This window comes from Gossypium arboreum, chromosome 11 (genome assembly GCF_025698485.1).
Source record: "Gossypium arboreum isolate Shixiya-1 chromosome 11, ASM2569848v2, whole genome shotgun sequence".
Lineage (NCBI taxonomy): Eukaryota > Viridiplantae > Streptophyta > Magnoliopsida > Malvales > Malvaceae > Gossypium > Gossypium arboreum.
In genome coordinates this window covers 123919506-123939225 of record NC_069080.1, presented here as the reverse complement: position 1 = coordinate 123939225, position 19720 = coordinate 123919506, and the positions used below count along the sequence as shown (strand labels likewise).

At 35.6% G+C, this 19720-nt stretch overlaps 1 long non-coding RNA gene and 1 pseudogene across 1 annotated transcript; one reads left to right on the top strand and one right to left on the bottom strand.

Annotated features, from left to right (window-relative positions):
- Nucleotides 1-5391: 5391 nt before the first annotated feature.
- Nucleotides 5392-6290, top strand: LOC108473237 (uncharacterized). Its single transcript, XR_001869699.2, has 2 exons — nt 5392-5549; nt 6018-6290. It is a non-coding gene; the product is annotated as an uncharacterized LOC108473237 (long non-coding RNA).
- Nucleotides 6291-7448: 1158 nt separating this feature from the next.
- On the bottom strand, nt 7449-10720 carry LOC108471282 ((+)-delta-cadinene synthase isozyme A-like; annotated as a pseudogene).
- Between the last annotated feature and the right edge of the window lie 9000 nt (nt 10721-19720).

Genomic DNA, 19720 nt, shown 5'->3' with positions numbered 1-19720 from the left:
TTCATCTTACTCTACCATCCTTAACAAATTAGAGAGTAGTCTACATCTCTATCATCTTCAGAGTGTTGAGATCCCTTTAGGCCCATATTTCGCTCAAAAGGAGACTCGGAGTCAATGACAGCGTTACTCACATCATTGATATCTGGGGACCGCTGAAGGCAGATTCCAAAGAATAAATGATTCTAAGGATGATTATTTGTATGGTATGATCATGAATGAAGAATAAATGAATATTTGAAATAAATTCCAAAGAAGAACAATTATTTGTACCGTATGAGATGGAATCAAAGAATATTTGCTCAAAAAGATGCATTTTATTGAAATAAAGACTTAGGATACAAGCCTATTTCACAAAAGGGGTTTAATTGCTTCTAGGCTTAAAGCAACAAGCGTGTTTTGAATATTACTCTAGATTAGCTCTAAAAACTACAAGAGGTTCCTCTACAGACTAATCGTTCAAAACATTTCCAGGTTTGTAAGGACGAATGCCTCACAAGTTTCTCTACTTAGGATCCAATGCTACTAATCCTTTTCTTATTTTTCCATCTTTGATAGAGTCCTTTAATCATTTGCTCTTATCATCGTGATTTGGTAACGGACTCTTTGTACCAGGGGTATCATCAAACTTCACAATCCCCATCTCGAGGAGTCTTTCAACCGTCTTATTGAAGGCAGTACAGTTTTCTATTGAATGCCCCGATACTCCCGCATGATAATCACATTGAGCGTTTGAATCATACCATTTGGGGTACAGGGGTTGCAACGGCTTTATATAATATGGGGACACCACGTGTGAATCAAATAAACTTTGATATAACTCCTTATATGACATTGGGATTGGTGTAAATTGGAGCTTTTCAAAATTTTGCCTTACACTTGATTCCTGCTTTGTCGAACTTTGTTGCCCCCTCGTAGTTACCTTTGGTTGATTGACAGTTATTGACCTTGAGTGATCTCTATTGTATGAGCTCATACTGTTCATTTCATTCTCCCTTTTCTTTGGAACTGACCTCTTGGTAGTTTCTCCAACTATCTTGCCACCTCTTATGGCATTCTCAATCATCTCGCCTGCCATTACCATATCAGAAAAACTTTTGGTAGTATTCCCAATCATATGGGTGATGAATAGGGCCTTCAAAGTATTAATGAAGAGCATGGTCGTTTCCTTCTCCAAAAGAGGTGGCTGGACTTGCACCGCTATTTCCCTCCACCATTGTGCATACTGCCTGAAGTTCTCACTCGGCTTCTTTTCCATGTTTTGTAGTGTGATCCTATCTGGCGTCATATCAGTTACATGGTTATACTGTTGCATGAAAGCCTGTGCAAGATCTCTCCATGAACCGATCCTTGCACAGCTCAACTGATTGTACCACCTAGCCGCTGCTCCCATTAGGCTGTCCTAAAAACAATGGATCAATAGTTGATCGTTGTTCATATAGCCAGTCATCCTTCTACAAAACATTGTTATGTGCGCCTCTGGGTAAGTAGTCCCGTTGTACTTTTCAAACTCTGGCATCTTAAATTTATGAGGAAGCACCAAATCTGGAACCAAACTTAAGTCTTTGGCATCGATCCCCTGATGATTGCCAGCGCCTTCTAAAACCCTAAACTTCTCCTCTAACCACCTGCAATGATCTTCCAATTGTTTCGAGGATTCAGTGGCCATTCTTTCCTTCTCCATTAAATCTAGATCAGGAGTAATAGGGTTGACCGAGCTATCACCCAAATTATTTCCCAACCCAGATGGGAAATTTATGGGGATTCCAGCATCCACTGGCCCATGTTGAGGCCTCACTATGACAGATGGCCTTCTAGGAGGTGCCTCAGTTTGTAGGGGCACATGAGGCGGGGTAAAACCCGGAGGAGGACCTTCATTCTCTTCTTCAGTGATCGCCATGGGAGCTTTTCCTTTATTAATGGCTCTCAGCAGCTGAGCCATTTCAGCCATCATGTTTCTCTGAGCCTCTTGCATCTGCTCCCTCATTTCATTCTGCATTTTGGCCAACTGCTCTTGCATTTGATCTTGCATGTCTTTTTGTAATTGCTCAAACCTTTGATCTATGTTCTTAGTTTTAGTACGAGTGCCGTAAGGATGTGTGATTTCCAGATTTTCTTTTCTACCTCTCTCTTTTCTACCTCTCTGTAAAGTAAACTTTAACTAATCAAGGTCTTTCTATAACATTGAATGCAAATGATGTGATGAAATGTTATGAGATGCAAATGCATGGAATGAATGCAAAAGAAAGGAAGATGTTGATCTTGAATTCAATTCCATTAGTATAACTTTCTAGAAAACATATTTCTTTACATGAAAATAGATTACATATGTGGTATTGCCCTTCATAGTCCAAGTAAATGCTGATCTTTTCTTCATGGTCGAATCTTGTAAATTCTCTAAAAGATGCCTTTGCTAGTTCCTTGCTGTTTAATCTGAGCCTCGATCTCTTGATCGCTTATCTCCATGATACTCATCAAAAAGTGTCGGCTCTTGGATAATCTTTGTTGGTAATTAAATCAAGTCATGCATTCCTTCATGGACTTCTGGCTTTCTCTCATCGTGTTTACTTGGACTATATTCAGGCGACCGCACTATAATCCACTTTATCAAGAAATTCGTTTTCTTATGACAAACTATTCTATTTAGGAATCGAATTTTGAATCAACACATTCTTTTCTTTGATGTAATGTAATGCAAATGCATGAATCCAAAAATAAAGGAAGGCATTGATTCTGAATTTAATTTCATTAGAACAACTTTTCTAGAAAACAAATTCTTTTACATAAAACGGACTACATATACGGCCTTTCTCTCATATTCCAAGTGAAGACACCTTTCTTCCCCTTCATATCTGGATCTTATAGTCGAGTCTGACAAATTCTCCAAGAAATGTCTATATTAACTCCTTTTTTGCTTGATCCAGGCTGCGACTCGTTGCTCACTTATTTCTATGATACTTGTTAGCTCTTTTAAGAAAGTCAAGACGTGACGGCTCTCGAATAATCTTTGTCAGTTTCTATCTTCAGGCAATGAAGCAAAGTCTTGTATTTCTTCACAGACTATCAGCCTTCTTTCATGTATTCACTTGGACCATATTTGGACAACCGTGTTATAATCCACTTTATCAAAAAATTTGTTTTCTTATGACAAACTGTTCTATTTAGCAATTAAATTTGAATCAACACCTCCTTCCTAGGATGATGTAATACAATGCAATTAGAAACAAAAAAACAAAACACGTTAGTGCAGAATAAATAACAAATAAAGCAATTCGAGTGACCACTAGGGGTTCAGAGTGGCTCTACCTAGGGTGGGCTCCTAGGTCTCTCTATATGTGGTTTGGTTCTAGAGTAAGGGTCCCTGAACCAGCAGATTCCTCGATCCTCACCCATTATAGGCTCATACAGACCGAGTTCAGTTCAGGGGAATACATTTCCTTATGCCCATGCGGAGGTGAAAACCTCACGAAGACATAAGTACAGATGTATTCCGGAAGCGATCCCCTAGCCCATGCGGAGGTGAAAACCTCACGAAAGCATAGTTTCTCACTCCCACTTAAAAGGTGTGACCACAACGGTCATGCAATGCAATGCAATGCAATGCAAAAGTATTCTATAGGACTTGAACCAAAACAAATGAAGTAAAAGGATCATCTGTTAAAAACCAAATTTTAAATTTTCGACAAAAGGACAGAAAATAATCAATTTTGTGTCTTGACTCTCTTATTGTCCCCAGTGGAGTTGCCAAGCTGTCGAAACCATTTTTTTTTTAAAATTTAAAAATGATGGATCGACTTTTTGGAAAGCGAAAATGGAGTCGCCACCAATCTTTTTTTGTTTAGGTGTGATCGGATCACCTAGAAATTTGGGTTGTTTTAATAAAACATTTTGGTTTATTGAAACAATGATTTTGGTCTACGAAAATATGAGAAAATAGGCTCAGGAGTCGGTTACGTATGAGGAAGGGTTAGCACCTTCACTACGCCCAAAGTTGGTACCAAATCGATTAAATATTGTCCTTATGTCTAAAATTGAAATGTTTTTAAAATGTGGTTCTTTTTTAATAACATTTGAATAACCTGAGTTGGTTACCAAAAATCTTCCTGTTTCGACATCCGAAAATTTATAATTATAAAATCATAAAAGGATGCTCAACTATTTAGTCCAACGAAAAATCGAAACCCAGCATAGTAGGGCATGATTCCTCGAATTTCCAAACATTGACCATTGCCTCACCTTGGAAAATACAAGTGAAATTCCGGAGAGATATTCGATTATTTTGGACAAACTTGAGATTACAGCCCAGCACGATAGGGTACTATTCCCCGAACTGCCAAACATCGAACACTTCTTTCATTTTAAAGGGTTCTTAGAAAACATGAATGAAATTTCGAAGGAATCTTCGATTGTTTAGAACAAATGAAAAAGCGCAACCCAACACGATAGGGCACGATCCTCAAATCGCCAAACATCGAACATCCTTTGTATTGAAAGGTTTTTAATAAACATGAGTGAAAACCTAAAGGAATATTCGATTATTTTGAGCAAACGAGAAATTGCAACCCAACACGTTAGGGCACTATTCCGCGAATTGCCAAATATTGAATCTCGTCTTCATGATAAATAAAATATAATAAGTATAATAAACTATATTTAAAATTATTATAAAATATGTATATAAAAAGAAATAGTACAGAAAAAAATGATTATTAGTAAAACAAAAATAATATAACAAGTAATGTGATACATATAATGACAATTTGTACATAAAATAGTTAGTTTTATTTTAAATAAATAAATATATATATATATGAAGCATATAACAAATATATAAATAAATAAATAAAATAATAATGTGAAACTTAACTCCAATTGATTAAATTAGATGAAAAGAAATAAGAAATAATGAAAATGATATAATAAGTATAATAAATAATAGTGTAGAAAAATAGTATAATAAATAATAGGAAAATAATTTAAAAAATGATAGTAAAAAAGTAATAATAGATTAATAATAATACCAAAAAAAATTTGTGATAAAAGTGTCTAAAATAAATAAAATAGGGCTTAATTGAATTAAAAAATAAAATTCTGGAGTGAAAACAGAATAAAAGGATACAAGGGGACCAAAATGCACACGTGGGTATGGAGGGAGGGGTCTGGGCGCAAATTTCGGGGTAATTTGAAAGCATTTAAAGAAAACAAAAAAAAAGGACTTGACTGAACGTAGGCACCCAGGATAGGGACTAATCGCGAAAATTTCCCATTTAAAAGAAATGTGCACATTTCTATCCCTTGAATGCACGGTCAACTTTTCCCCTTCCCCAGGCTCTACTTTTGAGGGGAAAAAAACAAATGAAGCCTACTTTTTTATTTTTTTATTTTTATAACATTGAACACCCCTTTTTGAAAACTAAAAAAGATAATAAAAAAAATTACCCATCACCTCTCTTATTTTCCTTAAAGAAAAACAGAAAGAAAGCTCCCAAATTTTCTCTTAGGCCTACGCCACCCTCATCGGAGATCGGCGAGCCGAGGTCGCTAGTTCGTCGGTAAGTCCCCTCTCTCCCTCTCTTGTTTTTTAAAAAAAAACCGTTTTTAAAAAAAAATTGAAAAGAAAACAGAACAAACGAAATCCAAATCAAGAGAAAATTCCAAAAAAAAAGAAAAATCACCTTTCAAAACTTAGTTCCGATTCTTGATTTACTCTTGAACTTTGTATTATCTCCGAAAAATATGTATATATATATATCCCCCCAAAATACAATCGATTTCTCTCTAAAAATCCCCCCTAAAATACAATCCCTTCTCCCTTCGAAATATCAAAAAAAAAATCCCCACTAAAATACAATCGATTCTCTTCTAAAAATCCCCCCCATTACAAATGATAGATTTTGGCTTTTTAAAGCCGATCTACAAAACATTCATCTCCTATTTTTTTTTTGTTTTCGTTCTTTTATTTATTCTTTCCCCCATCCCTCGCATGCTTTCTCTTGCTATTGTTTTTGTCTCTGTTGCAGGTGTGTCAGGTGTGGGTGGTGCACGTGATGGCCAAGGGCAGAGGTAGCATGGGGCGACTGAATCTTGGGGACAGAGGGAGGAGCTGCTAGTTTTTTTCTTTTTTTGTTTGCTGAAAATTAGTTAAGGTTGTGGGCTGATTGGGCTTTTAGGGTTTTAATTTTTTGGGGGGCTGTAATTGGGTTGGATAGGTTTGGATTTTGGGTCATGGACTATTAATTATTTTTATCTTGGTTAATGGTTTATGGGCCCCGGGCAAAATTTGGGTTCTACAATTACAACGTTATTTTTTTTGCTACATGGCTACCAAGTGAGTATTTTTTTTATTTCAAAATATCACACCAACAAATTTAACAAAAAAAAAAGGTTAAAGGTGTTAACAATTGGACTTGAATTTTAAAATTTGAAAAGTAAAGGAATAAATTCCTAGAAAACAAAAGTGCAGAGACTAAATTTTAAATTTATGAAGAGTATGTAAACTTATGACATATTTTAACCTAATTTTATTGAAATTTTAAAAGAAAAGGTTTAAAATCTGTTGTTGTTCCAGATTTAAAGTATTTTCTGGTTGATTTTTATCATTAGAAAATCAAGCAATTTGATGATTATTCTGGATGGAACGAACTACAAATTCAAGAGGTTGGAGAGACAACTATGATTCATTTTTTCAACATAAATGTAGCCATCCTTAAATAGTGGCATCCGGCTGGTCTAAAATTTAAATGGTTTAAATATACTAAGTCTATATATTATTTTAAAATTTAGTCCCACAAATCATTATAAGACGAACGTCGATATCAAGCAATCCGAGATAATCAAACGAAGATAGCAAAAACCATCGTAGCAGCATGGACAACCATAAAAAACACATCGACTAGCACAAGACCATCCTTGAAACAAATATTGGCTTATAAAAGTTGTATAAGCGGTGGGATTCATGTTTATGATGAGCCTTGAGATTTGTTATTACTACTTGGTTTAGGAGTAAGGAGTTTTATTTGTACGTGTTAAGTGTTCGGCATTTGGTCTTGGTGTGTTTGGAGTTGTATTAGGTTCGTTTTGTTTCGGGATTATGTTAGCTTGAATTTTGGCATTTTCTAGTGTTTTGCTCTAATCTCATCAACTTTATGCAAGCTTTGTAACCTTTGGGATATAAATAAAATTTTTATTTAACCAAACACAAATACCTAATTTACTTTATTTCCTTTAATATTAGAAACATAAATACATCTGAAAACACACCTTAAGACCACAGTGGATTAACTAAGCATCACCTTTACCTCCAATAGAAACAAATCTAGCATTCTCATCCAACAAAAACCATCAAAAAACAAAAAGCATAGTTCCCATAAAACTACCATCAAAAACAAAAAGCATCAACTTTTATTAATACAGAAGAGACACGTAATAAAACAAGGAGCTCACTTTTCTGGTTTTGGATTTGGGAATTAAATCTGATAATGAGCCTTCATTAAGTTTTATTAATACAAAAGAGACAATACGTAATACACGCTTAAACAACTGGAGCTACTTGAATTTAAAGCAACATAACCAACACTAAAAGACAACGACAACGGACGCAAACACAAACACAATCCCAGTGACACTAGACAGCTCTAAAACTCCAGCACATGCCAAGAGATTGAAGAGCACCATAAAACAAAACACTGACAAATAATTATTTGTTTTACAAATCAGCTGACAACTTGAGGATAAGACAATAATCTTCTGAATGTCACTTTTCAAAAGTGAGTTCATGTTCATTTCAACCTTAAATTCTTGATCAAATTGGGATTGAATCTATCAGCAAAGCAGTGATGCTAGTTTTCGCTGACTCCCCAACTTCCGTATAAGCATCTTCGCCCGTGTAAAGGAGATCAATGACCCTTGCAAGGTTTAGAATTCGATTAAGAGCCGATGTTGGTGCTGCTGTTGGTTTCAAGAACTCTTCATTTATATCCTTCCAAGCATTGTTTATTTGCTTGTATAACTCATCGTATGCCTCTTCCATTGACACCCCATATTGTTTCATGTAACACTCCACTGCCGAGGAAACATGTCCTCTCTTGCTCAACCTACAATAAACATAAACTAATTTGGGCTAACGTAGAGCTGTCCATGGTTATATCAAACCAAATCAAACTCACATAATAAAAATAAACAAATAAATTATTGTACCTTGTGGCCAACAATATCACTCATCAGCCTACAAATAATGCTTGAAGCTCTGATAATCTTAGGGTCATTAAATGCCCAATTGAATGTCTCTTTGTTATGCTCTCTTCCATGCCAACAAAAGATGAAATCGTAATAAGCCAATAACCACAAGAAACTAATGCAATCGGCATATACTCCTCCATTGTTGGTATGTAATTTTCATGCAACCATTTGGCCTCAACAAAGTAAACTTGAGATTGTCGTTTCATCTATTAACAAAAAAAAAGAAATAAAAGTTATCAAAACCAACTAATGTAGCTGATTAATATTGCAAAATAAGAATTTTTTCAAGAAAAAAATGTAAAGATCATATATACTGCTTCTATGGCGAATTGGACTCGATATGATTTTCCTTCTTTGGACATCAAATCTTCCATATCTTTATAAACATTTAAGGTTTCACTATACCACAATTTCATGTAGTCTGGAAGTAGATCAATGCAGTTGGTATCCCACCTACAATATATCATTCATGCAAATGGTCAATTTTCTCTATTATTCAATAAAAAAACATTTACTTCTAATTATTTGAAGTAAAGGTGGAAATATGTTTTGAATGACCTTTGGATTGCTTTTGTAAAGATTTCAAGTTCTTCATATGTGCCATATGCATCATAAATATCATCCAAAATTGATAGGAGGCATGTCACTTTGGTCACAAAAGCTCTAGCAACGGCATAATGGGGTTCAAAGTATGCACCCATCATCCAGAAATAACATTCCACCAATCTATCTCTTACAAAAGGAAAATTGGTCGCAACATCTAACCTTTCCACCACCTAAAACAAGAAAGAAGAAGAAATTATGATACATATATATTATTAGTAGACCTGTGTAATAGCTAGGCTATGAATACAGGTTTTATTTGGCTTGATTTATGGAAACCTCTTAGCACTATCGATTACCTGTTTATCTTGTTTATCTCCATCTTGTGTAAATGTTGTAAGATTTTGAAATCTAACTTCGCAAATTTCATCAAATTTTCATCTTGGGTACCGTATGCCTCATATATGGAAATGTAGCTCCTAGCAATCAACCTTGGCACACTCTTGCGAAGGGGTCGCTTTAGAGCATTAGCAATTTGTGCGGAGAGAGGATAGTCTACCGTAGTTTCTGCCAACTTCAGATGAAATTTAGTGAAGGAAAGGGCTTCTTCTAATATATTTTCCCCATGTAGTTGAAAGTGTGCAGCTTCATATAATTCTAGCATGCCTTTCACATCACCAATTAAAGATTCTTTGAAATTTCCTTTCTCATCTTTGAATTTGTTAAATGTCTCTGCTTAATCATCAAACAAATTTGAGACGTTATTTTCTAAGTTACAATTTGCAAATTTAAAATTATTTATGGAAGGATTCAACTTTAAAATCTAATCACCTTTTAATTCAATTATATCTCCAAATCAAATTTGTATTCGATAATAAAATTGGTTCATTCAATATTACAATAACTTTAAATCTAATGTTTGGTTCAATTAGTTCATACAATCTAATATTTAAAATATCAAGTTGAATATTGAATAATAACTTTAAATCTAATGCTTGGTCGAATTAATTCATACAATCTAATATTTAAAATATCAAGTTGAGTCAAAATGGTGAGTTGGATTCAACAATTTCAATCCATACACTGGTTAAACCAATTGATTATATTAAAATTTTTCAATATAAAATAAGTATTAAATATAATAACCATACCACAGTGAACATCGAAACCATGCTCTCTTAGCAGGCGAAATCGAACAGCAGTAGTGTAAAGATCATCACCATCAATCTCAGTATGATTGCAATGATGATGGTATATAATTTGCAAGGCCTCTTCTATCTCTTTCTCGAAATGGTAAGCCACACCTAAGCGTTGGGCTGCATCAATTATATGGAACTTTTGGGACGATTTATCCATATTTGCCACTAACATTCTCCTCACCTCTTGCTTCAATTCTTCATACTTTTGTTGAGTTCCAGCATCCATTTCCTATTCAAATCAAAAGCTTTACATTAATTTTAAATTATTCACATGCATGTATCCGACACATTGAAATGAGAACAGATGTATGTCTCTTCAATTACCAAAATAGTTTTTAAAAATTGAATACATTTGTATGAAACACATATTAGCACTTACATCAAATATAGGTATATGATGCCACACAAACACAAATTAAAAGTGATTATCATAAGTCCGAACATACCATTTCAGAAGTAGAAGAGAGGAAAATGTCCCCCCAAAAGTTAGGTCTAAATTTGGCCAAATGACGATTTTCCTTGGACGTGTTAACATCATGAGATGGAACAAGATTCGAAGAAATTTGAGAAGACATTTTTGTTTAGTATGGTGAAAGCTGGTTTGAGTTTTGTGTGATCCAAATGCTTTTATGAGCAGCTTGTATTTATAGGCACCATCCTTTGAGTTCTTTCACCTTCCTGCATATTGATTTTAGATTTCTAGATGACTTGTTGATTTTCCTTTCCAAGTTGATGACTTGTTTGTTTTGGTTCTATGTAATATTCTTTTACATTATTTATTACGAAGTTAGACTTATTAAGTTCAATGAGAAGATTTTCAACATTTAAAAGTTTTAGGTTTTATTCAACATTGATGATGTAATTTATTTATTGCGTATAAAACTTATGTACCATCATTATATTTAAATATAATATTTTTGAGGAAAAACAAGGGTTTTACTAACTAAAGTCATTAATCAGCAATTACACACTGTCTTCACGTGGTTTTAATAAAAATATCGCTTTCAAATTGCACGACACCGTCTTCACGTGATTTTAATGGAAAATATCGCCTTCAATTTGCATTAAACGGATAATGTTTGTTGGAATAATTTAACTTTACTTAAAATATTAATTTTTTTGGGAAAATGTTGAAACCTCTATATGCCGGAAAAAAAACATAACAAAAAATAGATAGAATTTGAAAAAACTTAAATCAATAATTAAAATTAAAAAAATGATAAAAAAAAAAGAATCATATGCGCGAGTTGAAAAAAAACCTGTTGTGCGGAAGCGTGTGAAAGAGTAAAATTATTGTACTGAAAAATCACACTAAGTTCAATTCCCAGGAAAGAGAGGTAGATCACGAAGATCACTTAAATACCAAGTCTTTCCTAGCCAGAATATCCCTCTATCGTAATTTAATAGCACAATAAATCACTACAATCACATTCACAAAATATGCAAAATAAATAATAAAGAACACCAGAATTTTAACGAGGTTCAGCAAATTTTGCCTACGTCCTCGGGCACTACCAAATATATTTCACTCCAAAAATTATAAGTGAAATTTACAAATAGAGAGAGAGAATAATGCCTTAAGTAGAGAATGACAATTATGGGATGAAGAAAGTAAGAAATGGTTAGGCCTATTTATAGTTGAGGTTCAAGGATCAACTTGCAATGTCCCTATACAATTAGGGACCAAAATTGCAATTATCCCATGCCAACTTTTAACCCAACTTGCCAACCAATATTACTTTCTACTTTCGGTGCCCACCCATTTTGACTTTTCAAACAAATGGGTGGGTTCCAATAATCTCCACCTTGAAGATTTGATTAGGATAATCTTATCTTCACACAATTCTTTCTGCCTTTGACAACAATACTTGATAGTGCCTTCTTCAACTGTTAAACTTGCAGGATATTAATCAAGTTCAAACAATGTTCGAACTTGGTTGCTGTTACCACCTTGGTCATCATATCTGCGGGATTATCTGCAGTCTTGATCTTCTGAAGACAAATTTTTCCCTCTTCAATAATTTCCCGCACAAAATGGAATCGTACGTCGATATGCTTTGTACGTGCATGATAGACTTGATTCTTTGCTAAATGAATAGCACTTTGACTATCACAATACACGTTAATATGCTCTGAACCAACCCCAAGGTTTTAGCCATACCTTGTAACCAAATAGCCTCCTTTACGACCTCTGTTACATGCCATGTACTCGGCTTCTGTGGTTGACAACGCAACTGTAGACTGTAGTGTAGACTTCCAACTTATTGGTCCTCCAGCAAGTGTAAACACATAACCGGTGGTTGATCTTCGCTTGTCCAAATCACCGCATAGTCGTAATCAACGTATCCAATAACACCTTTACCAAGTGTATTATCCCGCTTGAACAAGTAATCCAACATCCACGGTCTTCGAATATACCGTAGAATCCATTTCACTGACTTACCAATGTCCTTTTCGTGATTATGCATATACCGCTCACTATACTAACTGCTGTGAAATGTCGGGTCTTGTACACACCATTGCATACATCAAGCTACCATTGCATTAGAATACGGAACTTGCAACATGTATTCTCGTTCCGTATTCGTCGAAGGAGATAGTTGTGCAGAAAGCTTGAAATGAGAAGCCAACGGGGTACTTACAGGTTTTGTCTGCTCGTTTATGCCAAACTGCTGTAGTACCTTTTTCAAATACTGCTTCTGAGACAAGCTAACTCTATCATGAGCTCTATCTCTCCATATTTCCATGCCGAGAATCTTTTTAGCTTCTCCTAGATCTTTCATATCAAACTTGAGATTGAGTTGAGTCTTCAATCTTTCAATCTAAACTTTGCTCTTAGATGCTATTAGCATATCATCAACATATAAGAGCAAGTATATGAAAGTTCCTCCTTGTAGCTTCTGAAAATACACGCAATGATCAAATTTACTTCTTGCGTACCTTTGCCCTTTCATGAACTGATCAAATCGCTTGTACCACTGCCTCGGAGATTGCTTCAATCCATAAAGCGACTTTGTCAGTTTGCAAACCCAATTTTATTTTCCAGCAACCTTGAATCCATCTGGCTGAGTCATATAGATTTCCTCTTTCAAATCACCGTGTAAAAACGCGGTCTTCACATCAAGCTAAACTAGTTCAAGATCATATTGCGCAACCAAGGCTAGCAAAATCCGAATAGAGGAATGCTTCACAACTGGAGAAAACACTTCATTGTAGTCTATTCCTTCTTTCTGAGCGTAACCCTTTGCTACCAATCTAGCCTTGTATCGAATTTCATTTTTACCAGGAAATACTTCTTTCTTTGCATATACCCATTTGCATCCAATTGCCTTCTTTCCCTTGAGCAGTGTCACCAACTCCCAGGTCCTATTTTTATGAAGAGACTGCATTTCTTCATTCATTGCTTGCTTCCACTTTACACCATCAGGGTTACTTATTGCTTCTGTGTAAGTAGAAGGAACATCATCATCTGCAATTGGAAGTGCATAGGCCACTATATCATCAAAGCGAGCAGGCTTACGAATCTCTCTTCTTGGCCTCCTATATGCAATTGAATCTTGTTGCTGTAGAGGTTCTTGGGTAGGAACCTCTTCATCATTTGTCCTTTCAATATTAGCTGGATCATCGTTAACCTTTTCAAGCTCCACCTACTGCAAAGTACTACTGTTTTTGTCATCCTTTTGTGAATCCTTGTACTTCAACATGGTTGATTCATCAAAAGTCACATCTCATCGAAAACAATTTTCCTTGTATCAGACACCGAGACGGTATCCTTTTACTCCATCAGTTATACCCAAGAATAATGCTTTCTTTGCTCTTGGGTCTAACTTAGATTCTTTTACATGATAATATGTAGTGGAACCAAATACATGTAAAGAATCATAATCAGTAGCAGATTTACCAGTCCACATCTCCATAAGAGTTTTTCCATTTATTGCAGCTGATGGCAAACGGTTAATTAGATGGCACGCATATGTAACTGCCTCAGCCCAAAATTCTTTGCCCAATCCAGCATTGGACAACATACATCGAACTTTCTCCAGTATAGTTTGATTCATACGTTCAGCCACCCCATTCTCATTGTGGTGTATCCCGAACAGGTGAAGTGTCGCACAATGCCCTCATCTTGGCATACTTGTAAAATGGATCATTTTGTACTCGGTACCATTATCGATCAAGTGGTTTGACCTTTCGACCGGCCCGAGTCTCCACCATCTTCTTCCATTTTAAAATGCATCCAAAACTTCACTTTTTCTTTTCATTAGATATACTCATAATTTTCTTCAATAATCATCAACAAAAGTAACAAAATAGTGCATACTTCCCAAAGAAGCTACTTTGGTAGGTCCCACACATCATCTTTGTGAACGTAGTCCGAATTCCTTTCAGATTGTGAATTGTGGACCAAATTTTACCCTCTTCGCTTGCCCGAACACAATGTTCACGTAATTCCATTTTGCAAGAATTTGCACCTTTCAACAAGCCTTGCTTCGCCAATGTCCGCAAAGCTTTTTCACCAAAGATGTCCCAATCGCATATGCCATAATCTGTAGCCTCTGAATCTACATCTTTGTAGAAACTGTTGATGTTGATCCAATAACTGCATTTCCATTTAAAAAGTACAAGTTATTTCTTCTTGTGCCTTTCATCACTTGTCGGTTGCCCAACTACTACTTTTAGTAATCCATCTCTCAAAGTGATTGTGAGCCCTTTAGATTCTAGAGCCCCTAATGAGATGAGATTTTTCTTCAGCTAGGTACGTAGCGAACATCTGTCAAGACTTGGATTGAGCCGTCGTGATTCTTCAATTGACTGTACCACTCCCATTGTCTTACAAGCACTATCATTGCCCATGAGAACAATTCCACCTTCTAGCTCTTTAAGACTAGAAATCCAGTCCTTATTAGGACACATATGGTAAGTACATCCCGAATCCAAAATCCACTCATCCGCTTGACATGCCATTGCCATGCCAACCAAGCTAAAGTCCGACTCTCATCATGTTCGCTACATATGCATTAGAAATAGCCTTGCCCTTTTGTAGCTTAGGACAATTCTTTTTCCAATGCCCTTTTTCACGGCAAAAGGCACATTTATCTTTGGCGGGTCTCCTTTTGGACTTTCCCCTTCTACCAGATTTGCTGCTGTGTGAACGACCTCTTACTGTCAAGACTTCTGCGGTTGTGTCTCTGTGATCTCTTTTATCTTTCTTTCGAGTCTCAGATCTATACAACGCACTACAGACTGCATCAAATGTGATCGTGTCCTTCCCATGAAGCAATGTGGTGGTAAGATGATCATATTCATCAGGAAGGGAATTCAACAACAATAATGCCTTGTCTTCATCTTCAAATTTCTCATCCAAATTTAGCAAGTCTGCTAAAAGTTTATTGAATGAGTTCACATGGTCATTCATCGACATACCGAGTGCATACGTGAATCGATAAAGTTTCTTTTTCATATAAAGCCTATTTTCAAGACTTTTCATTAGAAACTTTTCTTCCAAATTGTATCCCATAACTTCTTCACGATGTCTCCTCATGATGAGTACTTTTGTTCTTTGGCCAAACATAGGCGGATTGTACCACACGCCTGTCTATTGATCTTGGCCCACTCCTTGTCATCCATCTTGTCGTTTTTCTTCAAGGGCTATATCTAGCTCTTGCGACATAAGACATCCAGATCTCACATTGCCACATACCAAAATTATTGGTACCGCCAAATTTCTCTACTTCAAATTTTGCATTTGTCACATGAGTCCTTGCGATGACGATGTCACGCCATTTTTCTCCTCAATCCCAACTCATCAGATACATGAACATTACCATATACGTGAATAGTGCCATATACGTGAATAGTACCATATACGTGAATAGTGTCGTATATATGAATAGTATCGTATACATGAATAGTACCGTATACGTGAATAGTGTCGTATTCCCCAAGTACGAATCTGGCTCTGGTACCAATTGTTGTGCGGAAGCGTGTGAAAGAGTAAAATTATTATACTGAAAAATCACACTAAGTTCAATTCCCAGGAAAGAAAGGTAGATCACGAAGATCACTTAAATACCAAGTCTTTCCTAGCCAGAATATCCCTCTATCGTAATTTAATAGCACAATAAATCACTACAATCACATTCACAAAATATGCAAAATAAATAATAAAGAACACCGAATTTTAACGAGGTTCAAGAAATTTTGCCTACGCCTCGGGCACTACCAAATATATTTCACTCCAAAAATTATAAGTGAAATTTACAAATAGAGAGAGAATAATGCCTTAAGTAGAGAATGACAATTATGGGATGAAGAAAGTAAGAAATGGTTAGGCCTATTTATAGTTGAGGTTCAAGGATCAACTTGCAATGTCCCTATACAATTAGGGACCAAAATTGCAATTATCCCATGCCAACTTTTAACCCAACTTGCCAACCAATATTACTTTCTACTTTCGGTGCCCACCCATTTTGACTTTTCAAACAAATGGGTGGGTTCCAATAAAACCCTAAAATCAACCATTAAAAATCTAAAAAAAAAAAAACTTGTAAAAAAATCAAAATTTGAAGTATGGTAAAAGCTGGTTTGAGTTTTGTGTGATCCAAATGCTTTTATGAGTAGCTTCTATTTTTAGGCACCATCCATTCAACACTTGAAACTGTTTTCTCAACTCAGATTATTCCCTACTCCGTTTTCTCGACCATCCGTCCTCTCCAACACCATTTTTTCTCTCTTTCTTTGTTACTCTTTAAAATAGTCAAAATTCAATTATTGAAACTTTGTGGCTGAAAATGTCTCGATGGGTAATTTACGATAACAACTTTTTAACACGCCTGAAAGTAGGAGAAGGTGACAAAATGCAGCTGTAGCAATAGAGACCAGATTATTTCTAGTGTCTCCTCAATTAAAAGATAGTTCTCTACTGTTTTCTCGACTATCTATCCTCTCCAACACCTCTTTTTTCCTCTTTCTTTGTTACCCTTTAAAATAGTCCAAATTCAATTATTTAAAACTTAGTCTATGTTCTCCAATTAAATTATTCTTAATTGTTATATTTTTAAATTTCAAAATTTTAATTTTAATTTAAACTACAGTTGCCAAATCTATAAATTGGTTTTTCCTCAACTAAAAGATTGTTCGTTGCTTCTTTTCTCGACCATCCGTCCTCTCCAACACCATTATTTTCCGCCTTTCTTTGTTACCCTTTAAATTAGTCCAAATTCAATTAATGTCCCCTACTTTGTTTTCTCGACTAGCCATCCTCTCCAACACCTTTTTTTTTTTTCCTCTTTCTTTGTTAGCCATTAAATATTCCTAGAGACCAGTTCTTTTCTAGGGAAAGAAAATAAATGGTCTTTTCAAGTGAAAGTGTCCTCCCAACACGTGTTTTTTTTTATCTTTGTTTGTTACCCTGTAAAATAGTTCAAATTCTATTATTAATCCTTATAGTTTGTTTAAGTTGCAGATTTAATTAATTTTAATTTTTCTACTTTTCGAATTCTAAAATCTTAATCCTGATCAAATAGTAGCAACTAAACTTGTCAAAACCATTTTTTTATTTCGTTTTTTTTTTCGATTTAAAAATGATGGATCAACTTTTTGGAAAGCGAAAATGGAGTCGTTACCAATCTTTTCTTGTTTAGGTGTGATCGGATCACCTAGAAATTTGGGTTGTTTTAATAAAACATTTTGGTTTACTAAAACAATGATTTTGGTCTACAAAAATATGAGAAAATAGGCTCGGGAGTCAGTTACGTATGAGGAAGGATTAGCACCCTCATTACGCCCAAAATTGGTACCAAATCGATTAAATACTGTCCTTTTGTCTAAAATTAAAAATGTTTTTGAAATGTGGTTCTTGTTAATAACATTTGAATAACCCGAGTCCTTTGCTAAAAATTTTCTTGTTTCGACGTCCGAAAATTTATAATTATAAAATCACAAAAGGATGCTCAACTATTTAGTCCAACGAAAAATCGAAACCCAGCACAGTAGGGCACGATTCCTCGAATTTCGAAACATTGACCATTGCCTCACCTTGGAAAATACGAGTGAAATTCCGGAGAGATATTCGATTATTTTGGACAAACGAGAGATTGCAGCCCAGAACGATAGGGCATTATTCCCCAAACTGCCAAACATCGAACACTTCTTTCGTTTTAAAGGGTTTTTAGAAAACGTGAATGAAATTTCAAAGGAATCTTCGATTGTTTAGAACAAATGAAAAAGTGCAACCCAACACGATAGGGCACGATTCTCAAATCGCCAAACATCGAACATCCTTTGTATTGAAAGGTTTTTAATAAACATGAGTGAAAACCTAAAGGAATATTTGATTGTTTTGAGCAAACGAGAAATTATAACCCAGCATGATAGGGCACTATTCCTCGAATTGCCAAATATCGAATATCATCTTCGTTTTAAAGAATTTTTAAAAGGCATGAGTGAAATTTTGAAGGGATATTCGATTATTTTGAGCAAACGCGAAATTGTAACCCAACACGTTAGGGCACTATTCCGCGAATTGCCAAATATCGAGTCTCGTCTTCATTTTAAAGAATTTTTAATAATTGTGAAACTAGCTTAAAACACATTAATTCGATTTGAAATAAGACGAAATTAATCATAAAATTTAGATTTTGTAAAACCACATTTCATAAACCAAGTGGAAAATGATGATATGGGGTAATAGGCGCATACGAGATACAATCAATTAACAAATTAATAATTAAATATAGCTTTTTCTTTCCTCCCTGACTCGTCATGCTGACCCAATACGCATCCCATGGAGTTCTCGAATACTGCCAAATACAGTATCAACGGCTTATCGGGGTTAGGTGGCATCAGCACTGGGGCATTGGATAAATACTGTTTGACCTTGTCGAAAGCCCTTTGGCATTCTTCATCCCATTCACCTGGGTTATGTTTCTTGAGGAGGCGAAAGATAGGGTCACATTTCTCGGTCGGCCAGAAATGAACCGAGCAATGTAATTTAATCTTCCTAGAAAGCCTCGAACTTCTTTACGAGTGCTTGTGGCGGGATAGCTCTTGTATGGCTTTAACTTTGTCTAGATCAATCTCGATCCCTTTCTCACAACCACGAATCCGAGTAACTTTCCAGACTTGGCTCCAAAGGTACATTTGGCGGGGTTGAGTTTTAGCTGAAACTTCCTCAACCTCAAGAACAATTTTCCCAGGACTTGTATGTGCTCTTTCTCTGTTCGAGACTTAGCTATCATGTCATCAACATAGACCTCGATTTCTTTATGCATCATGTTGTGAAAAAGGGTTACCATGGCTCTTTGATAAGTTGCCCCCGCATTCTTCAGTCCAAACGGCATCACCTTGTAGCAGAACGTGCCCCATATGGTTACAAATATGGTTTTCTCCATATCTTCAGAATGCATCTTGATCTGGTTATATCCCGAAAAACCATCTATGAATGAAAACAGTGAGTGTCCTGCCGTGTTGTCCACTAGGGTGTCAATATGAGGTAGTGGGAAATTGTCATTTGGGCTAGCTTTATTCAAATCTCTGTAGTCCACACACATTCGCACTTTTCCATCTTTCTTAGGGACAGGGACGATGTTGGCTACCCAATCTGAGTATTTTACCACCTTCAGGAATCCAGCATCAAACTGCTTTCGAACTTCTTCCTTTATTTTTAGCAAGACATCGGGCCTCATTCTTCGGAGTTTTTACTGAACAGGCTTACACTCTTCTTTTATGGGGAGTCGGTGCAC